Here is a 12,555-nt window from a genome sequence, read left to right on the forward strand (position 1 = left end):
CAGGAGCCAGGAGCCAGGTGCTTTTCCTGGTCTCCCATGGGGTGCAGGGCCCAAGCACCTGGGCCATCCTCCACTGCACTCCCTGGCCACAGCAGAGGGCTGGCCTGGAAGAGGGGCAACCGGGACAGAATCCGGCGCCCCGACCGGGACTAGAACCCGGTGTGCCGGCGCCGCTAGGCGGAGGATTAGCCTAGTGAGCCGCGGCGCCGGCCTGAAGTTATTTTCAACATGGCTGATTTCAAGCTATCAATGGCTTAACAACCAGCTAGCCTAATTTCTGAGAGCTGACCACTCTGCTCTCAATAGCTAGTGTGAGCCCTTCCATAGAACACCACATATTTCTCCCCAACATTGAAAAGATACATAGCTGGATTGTCTACACAGTAGAATCTATAGCACAATATACCTTTATGTTGGCTTTGGTTGGAAATACATACGTAGCTTCTCCACTTTGATTCTACTCCAGCTGCTGTACTTAAATTATTTGAAGTTTTCTCAGAAATATGTGGAGAATTCTCATTAGGAATATGTCCATATTCATCCAGCTCTTCACTTGCATTCTCATTTCTTCTGCCACAGCTCTCACTGCTCCCAGGGATGTTAAGGGAACTACTTGACTTTTATTTTCTTCTCACCCCTAAGACCTTATTCCCTTCTTACTAAAAGCCTAATATGTATCTCATGAATTGTTCAGAGGGTTCACTGCAATATAGGGCTTAGATGTCAAAAAACAATCACTAGCCTCCTTTTTGCTGGATATGAGAGAAGCCCTTCTTCAGGATCCTAGAACTTTAACGCACAAAGTCTTCCAGTTCCAAGAAAATTGAGATGATGGGAGCTGAAGTCAGCATCTGGAATGGTGATGGATAGATAAAATTACGTTCCTTTTTATACCTCAATTGAATAGTATTATAGAAAATATTCAGTTAGCAATTATCCACTGAGCATTTACTACATAGATTTGGTACGATAGACTATTATGTAATAGAAGAGAATGTATAAACTATGATACCAACTTCCAAATTTATAACCTGGTTGGAGAGACAATGTGCAAAAATTAATGAAGATCAGCTAAAACATTTTGTAATTTGTCGCTCCCCGTCTTCGTGGGGGAACGACACAGGACCCTGCGCTGTTCTTTCGTCTGCTCGGCCCTCCCCGGGTTTGCTGCTGGTTCTTCCCGGGTTGGCTACTATCCCTTCCACCTCCGTGGAAGGGCAGTTCCCCCTGGCCGCATTCCCCACTTCCGCAGGGGAGCGGCACACCGCCGGCCGGTTCTCTCGGGGGCTGCACGGGTTCCCTTAGATGTTCCCCATAGATGTTCCCGGTGCATGCCGTCTCTCTCCTCCTTTATAGTCCTCCTCCGCCAATCCCAACTCGGCTGAGTACGCTGCTCTCCAATCAGGAGCAAGTCCTACAGTTAATTGGTTGAACTGGAGGCAGCTGTGCGGAAGCTGTTTACTTCTCTCCCAGCGCCATATTGTGGGAGAGCAGATGCATAGAATAAGTCCTAATTCGAGCAACTTAGTCTAGTCCGGATTGCTCCCCACAGATCCCCCTTTCTTTTTATTTTTTGGCGTTGATACGCGCCTGTCTTCGGTGTCCCGCAGCACACACTCTGCTGTACTTGCTAGAGTTGCCACAGGCTCTTACAAGTCCTATCAATCAGGAAAACCGAATCCGGGTCCTCTCTTCGCCATTGTGAGGAGGTTTTTAGGCGCTGATGCGTGCCTGTGTTCGGTGCCCTGCAGCGCATGCTCTGCTCTGCTAGAACTGCCTGCAGGTGTTTACAAAACCTATCAGGCAAACCGAATCCAAGCCTTCTCATTGCCTTTTTGTGGGGAGGCCTTACTGATGTTAATTCGTGCCTGTCTTCAGTGACCTGCGGCTAGCCGCCCAGGTGCTCATCGCCTCACTAATCGGGCAGACCGAATCCAAGCCTTCTAATTGGCATGTTGAGGGGAGGCCTTATTTCTCTCTATTTCTCTATCTCCGGGCATTCCTATTTCTCCCATTTTACTTCTATCTTCCAGCATTCCTATTTCTCTCATCTTACTTCTAAAACTTCTGTTTCTCTTATCCCCGCAGCTTCCCGCTCTCATTCCATTTCTAAACTTCTGTTTTCTCTTATCCCCGCGGCTTCCCGGCGCCTCGCCCTGCCGGCAGCTTCACGGCTCCGCGCAGCTTCCCGGCGCCTCGCCCCGCCAGCGGGCTCCGCCCCGAGGCTGCTTCTCCGCGCCTCGCCGGCTCTGAGCCGCTTCAGCCCGCGCCTCATCTGCGCGGCTTCCCGGCTTTGCGCGGTCCGCGGTCTCCACGCTTAACCCTTTCGCGTCTGAACCACGGCCTACGCCAGCCCCGTTCCCTATCTACTCACGCCCCGCGCTCTCTCTGCACGCGGCGGCTTCCGCGAGTAACACAGCGTAGCTTGCGTCTCCACCACTAGGATTCAATCTAAGTTCCCCGGGCTAGTCTGGCGAATTCAACCCAGCGTACGTCTCCGCCTCACGATTTGGCTTCCCGTCCTTTGCTCCCCGGGCTAATCAGACGGATCCCAATCTGGCTTGCGTCTCAGCTTCTAGTTTCAACTTTTCGCCCCCTATTCCCGGGCTAACTTGAGAACCCCAAAGTGGCTTTCGTTTCCGCCTCGGCCTGCCCCCCGCGGCTTCAATTTCCCTAACATTTTTCTCTACCCGGTATGTTTCCCCAAGTTTTCTTCCAACAATATTCCTCCCTCATTTCTCCTGGCCTCTCCCCACAGTCCGCGTCCGAGTCTGTTTGTTCTAGCTTTCACTTTCGCTTTCGACCTTAAAGATTTCTCCCAGCTTCCCCCCGTAGTCCGTATCCGAGTCTATGCCTAGGCTTTCAATAGCTTCTTCCGGCACCCTTTTTCGTCCGGCTTTTCCCTAGGCTGTTTACTAGTCTCTTTCTCCGGTAATTTCCCTAGGCTCTTTGCTAGTTTCTCTCTCCGATATTTTCCCAGTTCTTCCCGTTTCTTCCCTCCTAAGTTTCCTATCCGTCCTAGGTTTCCTATCCGAGTCACGGCACCATTATGTCGCTCCCCGTCTTCGTGGGGGAACGACACAGGACCCTGCGCTGTTCTTTCGTCTGCTCGGCCCTCCCCGGGTTTGCTGCTGGTTCTTCCCGGGTTGGCTACTATCCCTTCCACCTCCGTGGAAGGGCAGTTCCCCCTGGCCGCATTCCCCACTTCCGCAGGGGAGCGGCACACCGCCGGCCGGTTCTCTCGGGGGCTGCACGGGTTCCCTTAGATGTTCCCCATAGATGTTCCCGGTGCATGCCGTCTCTCTCCTCCTTTATAGTCCTCCTCCGCCAATCCCAACTCGGCTGAGTACGCTGCTCTCCAATCAGGAGCAAGTCCTACAGTTAATTGGTTGAACTGGAGGCAGCTGTGCGGAAGCTGTTTACTTCTCTCCCAGCGCCATATTGTGGGAGAGCAGATGCATAGAATAAGTCCTAATTCGAGCAACTTAGTCTAGTCCGGATTGCTCCCCACAGTAATTAAGTATTTAATGATGTGGTACAAATTCTAGATGAGGTAGGAGTTTAAAGTAAAATTATTTGAAGGAAGCATTGTTCAAGAAAACTTAATGACAGCAGTGGAGTTCAAGTTTGAGAGGGTGGTGTTTGCAGAATGAGAAGGAAATGAATAATGACCAGATCATGTATGACAATAGCACACTGCCCCCATCCCCTGCTGCAACAGTGCGCACACAGTGCCAGTCAGGACATAGTCAATGACCTGCAGTTTTCCTACGTTTTGTCTCCCTCCCCAACTCCCATTCTCACTCCCACCACTTTCAGCTCACAGCTAGATAAAGCCAAATATTTGCCCCCAAACCAATGACAAAGAATACTTTGCTTCACATTAGTCTTGTAGGGCTTCCCAAGTCACCACCCTCCTTCCAGTCAGAGCACCTTTTAAGCAGGGCAGAGCTTTCCCATTCCCCTGCCTGTCTTTGAGTCTCTGCCAAACACAAGTGAGGGTGCCTGCATCTTTTGCTATGTAGCATGCTCTGAGTAAATAGCCTCTGTTTGTCCTCATTTGGATGTCCTTTGTTTATTTGCACGGTGGGAGGGGAGCACACTCGCAATGTTCTGTAATAACACAGAGGACACACACACACAAACACACACACACACAATCTCTCTGCCTGCCATTCCCTTTCCTTTCCTGCCACTTACTACACTTTATATAGATTTTCTTACCAGTCTTCCCATAAAAATGACAGATGTCAAAGGAGCTAGCACATCCATTTCACATGTAAACAGAATGAGGTATTCAGGTATCCACGCTGTGGCTGGGTGATACAGTACTATCCTGATTTCTAACTCTGGATAACCTTTCTCTCAAGAAAAACCTTGTGTCATTATTCTTTTAATAATGGACTCATATTTGAAAGATTGCATCTAATATTTATTAAATAGTAATTAATGCTGTTCTGTTAATTTTTAAAGACATCTAAAATGAGTGTTGAGATTTTTCTGATGGACACAAGAGAACCAATATTGCAGTCATGATAGACAACATGTTCCCAGTCAAATCAAAGAACAAAAGTGTTTTAAATAGCACAGCATGATCTCCTATAAATATATGGCTTCTTTTTTATTTTAACTTTTATTTAATAAATATAAATTTTCAAAGTACAGCTTTTGGATTTCAGTGGTTTTTCCCCCCCATACCGTCCCTCCCACCCATAACCCTCCCATCTTCCACTCCCTCTCCCATTCCATTCACCTCAAGATTCATTTTCAATTATCTTTATATACAGAAGATCAATTTAGTATATACTAAGTAAAGATTTCAACAGTTTGTATGGTTTCTATGAGGACTTTCATAAAAAATCATTTAAGAAGTAGAGAGAGAGAGAGAGACAGAGAGAGCAGGCAAGCGCAAGTGAGCTCCCACTTGCTGGTTCACTCCCCAAATGCCTACAACAGCAGGGGCTGTGTCAGGCCAAACCAAGGTAGCCAGAAACTCAGTCTGTGTCTCCCAAGTGGGAAGCAGAGACTCAGTTACTTGAGCCATCATCTGCTACTTCCCAGGGTGCACATTAACAGGAAGTTGGAGTCAGAAACAGAATCAGAGCTTGAACTGAAGCAGTCCAATATAGGATGCTACTGTCTTAAGCACTAGGCAAGTGTCTACTCATATTATGGCTTTTTGAAATTCCACAAATAATCCATCAACTCTCATCTCCATTCATACTTTTGAGGGCTTATTATGTTTCTGGGAATTCCAAAGTGAGAACAACCCCTTAGTTCATATTATAACAATTTTGTTATATTTGTATCAGTTTCTGGAAATTCTACTTCTTTATACCATGATATAAAATGCCAAGACATTATTTTCTGGAATTTACAGGTAGAATCTAATCATTTTGGATATCTGAAGGAGTTTGACACTCCTATCTAGTTTTCCTTAATGAGTTTGGAGTTGACACACACTTAACTGCATGGTCACCACATGATCATTGTATGAGGCAGTGAGGTGAGCTGGCAGATTTAGCAGGACTATACTGCTATGCTGAAAGCTGTCCACGTTTTGCTTTCCATTTAAACATTTGGGTTTGATTCTTTGGTTTATGGACTAGAACTTCAGTTTTTTAGCCTACCCTTGGACAATTATGTTTTTGCTAAATTTAATTGTACTCCCTGTTGTATGTTCTTATCTTACTTTGATTGTTTTCCTTTATTGCCCATACTCCTATCACCCTGTTGACACCTACAATAAGTCTCTAAATGGCTGTTGGGAAAGGGAAGATATTACTTTAGAAAATGTCTCTTGCTGATAATGACTCCTCTCTATAGCAGTTATGATGTTGTTAAATGCAACTACTGGAACTGGGATTTCCTCATTGAAGCATCTTGTTTTGTTGAACTTTGCTCAATCATCCTATTGTAATAAATCTGAGGATCTAATTTGTGGTATATATGAGAGTACTTCAAAAAGTTTGTGGAAAATGGAATTACATTTATTTTGGTGCAAAAAATTTTGAGATCCATGCATAGTTTGCTTTTTTCATAATATGACTTTTCAACAAAATTTTTCAAAACCTCTCATATTAATTAAGAAGAGTTAGTCTGTTATGACAAACACCTTCAAAATGCCTAGTGGCTCTATGGAATTAAAGCTAATTTCTTAGTAAGATTGGTAATCCTTATTAGCAAATGTCATTAGTCCAGCAAGTGTCATTAGTCCGCGTGGTGATTCAGGCATCCAGGCTTCTTCTGCTTTGTGGCTCTACCATCCTCGGTGGTTTAGCTATCTTTCACTGCTGAGTACAGGTGCGAATAGAGAGTTGGAAGGAAGCACATCTACTTCTTAAAATGTCTTGGCCCTGGAAGGGCACGCATTCCTTCCGTTCATACTGTTTGCGAGGACTAATGCAAGGGAGGCTACAAAATGTGGCCCACTAATGGAGCAAGATTAAGAGGGAAATGCAAAGTTGGTGAATAGTCAGAAATCCCTGCATCAGATATTTGCAGTCTCCACCTGTTCCTTGCTAATCATTCAAGATATTGGAATATGAGTGGAATCGTAAGGAAACCATTCTAAATGTGGTCTTCTTTTCCCTGGTCTCACTGACTTATTCAGCAGGCCATTGTCATTATCTGTTTGTGAGGAGTATTGCAATTGAGCAATTATCGCTAATATTCTTTAGTTTGCTAGGTTAAGCAAAGGATGGAAATCCTTGGTGTAAAATGATTTTGGCTGTTTTCCTCTGGGTATCCTGTCTGTGGCTGCTCTCTACTGTGCTAAACATGGAACAATCCTGCTTGTGCTGAAACCACTCAGCAGTGGAATCGGTCAAGGTTAGTCCTTGTACTTTTACCTCTAAAGGACCAACTCGTGGCCTCCGGGCCTTCAGATTCTTGAAGGAACTGAGCTACACCTTAGGGTCTTACTTTAGTCACTAGCAATGATGCAGATGCTGGTAGGGCATCTGATCCTGATTTTTCTTATTATTAGAATTACAAGCTTATCTTGCCCCTTCCCCTTGAACTCTCTGTCCCTAATCATGCTTCAACTAGAAGTCTTGGCAGAAATGGATGTGTCAATCAGATTCTAAGTTCTATATGATTGCCAAACATCTAATCTGCTTTGCTAGGGGAGGGACATTTATATTTAAAAACAGGGGATTCTAATGATGGGATGGGGCAATGTGAAGGATGGATAACATCCTATACTTAGGCAGTATGGGCTGAGTTTTGGCTCAGATCAGTAGCTTAAAATATTACCCCTGCTTTTTACATATAATTAAGAACTTGCATGTAATTACTTACCAAATGATTCATTTATCTGCTCATTTTACACATATTTTGGGCACTTTCTATACTTGAAGTACTGGGGATATTATAGTAAACATGACAGATACAGTCCTAGTTATCACGTAAGATTTCACAAGGGCCCTGGGTACCAGTAAAATAAAAAGTTTCAAGAACATGTGGATTATCTGTGGGCTTTTGGATATCTCCATCCCTTGACTGCACAAGTTGTCTCCAACTACTTCCTCTGCCTCCCTCCATGTTTCACTGGACCGACTTTGGAGTAACCCAGAGAATCATTTCCTTTAGGAAACTAATTTTAATCTTAAATAAATAAGTCAACATATTTGACACACTTAGCAAGCTACCAAATAGTAGGTAAAACAGTTACATGGTAGTTATTATTTATGTTAGCATTATGGTCTTTAAGAAATCATAGGAGAAAATTGGTTCAGCTGACAATTTTAAATTCCTTTTTCTTCTTGAAAAGCACATGGTGCATCAGTAACTCTCACATGTGTTCACTGATCTCTTCAAATCCTTTTTGTAATTCCTTACCTAAGGCAATAGTCATCAGTTGCTTCTGGACAGAGGCATGAGGTCAGCAGGCTTCAGTTGCTCATATGTCCCAATGCTGCTAGGTCAAGGCTGGGTTACTTAATTAATCCTGTGGGGAAGAATAGCAAATATCTATAAATAGGGATGCTCTTGGTCTATGGCGAGTGTCCCAAGTACTGATCTTCTGGTTTTCCCCATGATGATCCTAAAGGAAATGGGAAAGGACAAAGGTTCAGGGAATGGGAGGTGGTAAGGGTGGGGAAGAAAAAAGCTGTTTTTTTGCTAGTATTTTTCCACGCTCCATCTTCCCCTATGTTGTACCTGGCACTACATTCAAGAAGAGGCGTCTAAATAAATGATGCATGAGAATTACAACCTCAACATGAAGATGCTATGCAATTATCACCAGACGTCAGGATCATTGATCAGTCTAAGCATTCAGTGAGGCCTCTTCTGTGTCCAGAGTTTCATGAAGTACTGTGGAGGAAGGCAACAAAAATTTATAATGCCATCTCTACCCTAAAAGAATTTATAACCTACATGTGCACCTAAGACAAACACACTCACCAGCATTTACAGACCAAACCACATCCACCCTGTTTGGTCCTGATGGACAAGGCAATTTCAAGCTCTAGCCTGGCCGCAAGGCCACCTGCAGGGAGGCACTGTGGGAACACAGATTTGCGGCCCAGCAGACCTAGATTCAAGAGCTCACTCTGCTATTCAATGAACAGTATGACCCTGAGCAATTGACTTATTTTCAAAGTCTCAGAGGCTTCATCTGTAAAATAAAGAAAATGTTTTGTCCTAGGATTTTAATTATTATTTGGTGAGTTCAATTACATCATCTGCCTGGCACCCAGTAGGTGTTCAGAAAAATATAGGTGTCTGACCCACATCCATGTGACTATCCCAAAGGAATCTCAGAGACAATGGGTTTAAAACCAGGCATACAGTCACGTTCCCACATCCCTATGCAATGGCTGGCTTTTTTCCATTCACTTCCAATTTCTTCCCCACTTCAGGTTTTCTCATCACCAAGACCTGAAACCTTCACATCATCTTAGACTGGAACTCCCTCATCTTCACATCCAATCTGTTTTACAGATTTTTTCCCTCTATTTCAGTGTCTCTGATCCAGAATGGGACCAAGAATGGGTATGAGAGGTCAGTGAACCGTCTGAGGGTCCCTGGAGGGAAGAGCTATAAGTTTCCCGATTCTTGACCCTTGACTCAAAAGGGTTATATTTCACAATTGTTTCCTTCTATTTCTTCTTCTGCCACGCGTTTGTTGTGTTTTTCATTTTATCGTTGTTGTTTCTTCTTTTTCTGCCCAAATACTGCAGCATGCTAACTCATAGCCTTCCAACCAAATTCATTCTTTACACCACTGCCATAGTTATCTTAAAATGTAGTTCTAATCAGGCCATTTCTCCAGTTAACAATTTTCAGCACTTCCCAGTTGCTTTCAAATAAATAGAACAGTCTTAGCTCTATCTTTGGAACCTTTATATTCTGCTCTTCTCTCCCATGCTCTATGCCCCAGTAAAATCAATTGCTCACTATTCTTTGAATAGACGATAAAAATTAGTCGGGTCTTTTGTAATATAGGACATTAGGGGAAAATGAAAATCAAATCATCCGTGGACATACAATGCAGATTTTTCAAAAGATTAATTTCAAAGTTTCACTCTCAGACACTGCTCCCGCTCACACACACCTTGGGACTCCATCTTCCTTCACACATATATCATAATAATTGAAGATGTAGGGGATGAATGTTCAAGATAGGCCTGTCCTAAACCACCCATAATACAGAAAATAGGGAAAAAAGGGTCACTTGTGATGCTATGTCTGCATAAAATCTTCATCAAAGTATTTCTTTAAAATCCAAGTTTGTTACTAAAACTCTCCTGCTTGCACCTTGCCCTGCATTCTGCGGCGTTTTTGGCAGCCTCTAGCAGGCCATGTGAGCTCTCGGCTCAGTTCAGGACCCCTTCCTGCTTCCTAAGCACGTCCTCCCACATCACAACACACAGGGGTGGGTTGCCCGTGAGCAGCCATATTTGCACTGTACTACTCACTTCTCCCTGATATTGACAAGTAGCACAACGGGTGATTCCTGACTCAGCCTGGGTCAATCACGTTTCCTTTGGTGACACTTGGAACTGAAGAAGTAGAAGAGTCTGAGTTAGTCAAGACCTGCAGCTGGACTCCAAAACATAATTTCAAAAGCTGTTAGGAGTATGAGAAAAGCTGTTCTGCAGTGAGGAAAAAAAAACAAAGCAGGTGATACGTGGGAAAAAGTAGAAATAAAAGAGCATTCAAGTGTCCAGATGTCTTTTTTTGTTTCTGGTTTTAGATTTTCCAGGGTTCTGGTTCCCTTCCTTTCTTGGGTTCTCTGAAAGACACTCTTCTACTTACACAGATCCACACTCTTCCCACTTTATACTTTTTAAAATAACTTGAATTGGTGTCTCATTCTGGCAAACCAAGAATTCTACTAGTACAGTAACCTGATTACAGAGGGGATAATTGACATATCTTTCTTTCTTCATTCAGCACACATCAGTTTAGCATCTTGTATATGTCAAACGTTCCTCTGTGAGACTCCTTGCTGAAGTTTAGAAAGAGAGCCAAAGAGATAATAATAAGAGATGTCCTCTGTGGGACATAGGTACCAAATAGCACAAAATAAATGGAGACTGAGTGGAGTGCACATAGTTATGATGACATTAAATTCAGTGGCGCCTTAGCTAAGCCCTGGGCCGAGTGAAGGAAGGGAAAGGTTCGCGCAAAGGAAAAGCATGTGTGAAGGTGTGGAGACAAGCAGAGCAGGATGTGTTCTGGGAACACCAATCACTACCTACTGTGTATGTGTGTCAGATTTCTCCACATAGAGAAGGGTGCCAACATGTTAAGGTCTGGGCCTGATATAGAAAGTACTGTTTGCCATAGCATGAGTTTAATTTTGAGATCATAGATGGATCATTAAAAATTTTAAGCCGCAGAGTCAGGACTTTATTTACAAAAGGTCAAGTGTACCAACTTTGGATTGCATATTCCAATACTGTAGCAAGTAGAATCATACAAAATAGCTCTTCTTATCAAAAGCTTTAGGATTCAGGTGAAATTATACCTGTGTCTCTTTGGAATAATCACTTTTGATGCACAGGTAAAAGTCTTGTTCTGTATTTTGCCAGCTGCTTAGTATTTGTTTCTCTCAACATGTTCCATCTGCCTCCTTCTCTGTTTCTCTTCATACACACCCATATCTTTTCAGTCATTCATAATTCCACATTTTAATATTTTACTTATCTCTTCATATGTGTCATTTTCTAATTTATTTTTATAGTAATTTTCATAATTAAGTTTCATTAGAAACTAATCTCATTATAATTAAATGATATAAATCTGGGAGTAATATAAAATATTTTATAGGGCAGACATTCGGTACAATAGTTAAGGCAAAATTTGAGAGGCCTGTGTCTCATATCAGAGTGCTTGGGTTCAAGTCCCAGCTCTCCTTTCTTTCCCAGCTCCCTGCTAGTGCACACTTGAGGAGACAGAGGTGATGGCTCAAGGGCTTCTGTCCCTGCCGCCTGTTTAGGAGACCCAAATGAAGGCCTGGCCCAATTCTGGATGCCACAGGCACTTGGGGAGTGAACCAGCAATAGAAGCTCTCCCTCTTTCTCATATAGAATGAAAACAAAATTTGAAAAAGTATTTTGTCTGTCCAGTCTGCACTCGACAGGGTCTCTGCAAACCAAAGTGGTTACTGAACTCTAAGAAAATCCGGGAAAGAGTGACAAAGTGCACGTTCCCACACATTAACTTCCAGTGCCCTATAAAATATGGGAGACAGCCCGAGCAGAAGAGCTGTTAGATATCTGCAACCTCAGTGGAAGTCAGCAGTATACTGTGCTCTTTCTCAAAAGCGACTGTGGTCCTGGGGTCCAATAATGAACCTGTAGCTATCTTAGAGGCATTCTCACCATTCTTGATTTTGTCAGCTAATATGAAGAATGTTGGGCCCATTTAGGCTCACCACACTCTAAGATTACAGATAAATCTTTATATATTTAGACACCTATAATTGAGAGGGGCAAAAAAAAGAGTGAGGATTCATATTTAGCTTAGAGAAGATTTAGCAATTTGAAATATGCAGAAGAGCAAGAAGGGTCAGACTTGTTCTTTATGGCCAAAAAGGAAAGCAGTATGACAATGGCATAAGAGTAGGGGAATGTAGATGTTTGACATTTGCACTGTCAAATTCAGTAGCCATCAGCCACGTATAACCATTGTACACTTTAATGTAGTAGGTGTGACTAGGAGGTAGAATTTTAAAATTTTATTTTAAGTTAAATAACCATGTGTGGCTATTGGCTACTGTATTAGATAACCCAGTTACAGACCCTGGACAATCCATTGAGGACATGAAAAACAGCAAAGAACTGGAAGATACATAAAAAGAAAATGTAGTGAGTTCCTGGATGCCACCCTGGAAAGCAAAAGAGTCATTAGTTTGCAAAATTGAACAGGGTCGGAGTTTGGTTAGATGTGTGCTATCACTGTATTGTGACTTAGAGAGCATCGGAGTGTCTCTGCTTTTGGTATATTGGAGAACATAGAATGACAGGGAATACATGGCCGGCGCCGCAGCTCACTAGGCTAATCCTCCGCCTAGCGGCGCCGGCACACCGGGTTCTAGTC

The 12,555-nt window shown here is 43.4% G+C and overlaps 2 long non-coding RNA genes across 3 annotated transcripts in view; one reads left to right on the forward strand and one right to left on the reverse strand.

The window, feature by feature from the left end:
* LOC108177921 (uncharacterized) overlaps window positions 1–12,555 on the reverse strand; it is a 228,524-nt gene that overhangs the window by 75,824 nt on the left and 140,145 nt on the right. For both annotated transcript variants that reach the window (XR_011387891.1, XR_011387892.1), the window contains exon 3: window positions 7,843–7,951. This is a non-coding gene — a long non-coding RNA (uncharacterized lncRNA). The remainder of the gene's footprint in view (window positions 1–7,842; window positions 7,952–12,555) is intronic.
* Window positions 1–12,555, forward strand: part of LOC138849284 (uncharacterized) — a 61,606-nt gene that overhangs the window by 571 nt on the left and 48,480 nt on the right. The gene's annotated exons all lie outside the window — the stretch shown is intronic.

The sequence above is a fragment of the Oryctolagus cuniculus genome, chromosome 4 (assembly GCF_964237555.1).
Source record: "Oryctolagus cuniculus chromosome 4, mOryCun1.1, whole genome shotgun sequence".
NCBI classification, from domain to species: Eukaryota; Metazoa; Chordata; class Mammalia; order Lagomorpha; family Leporidae; genus Oryctolagus; species Oryctolagus cuniculus.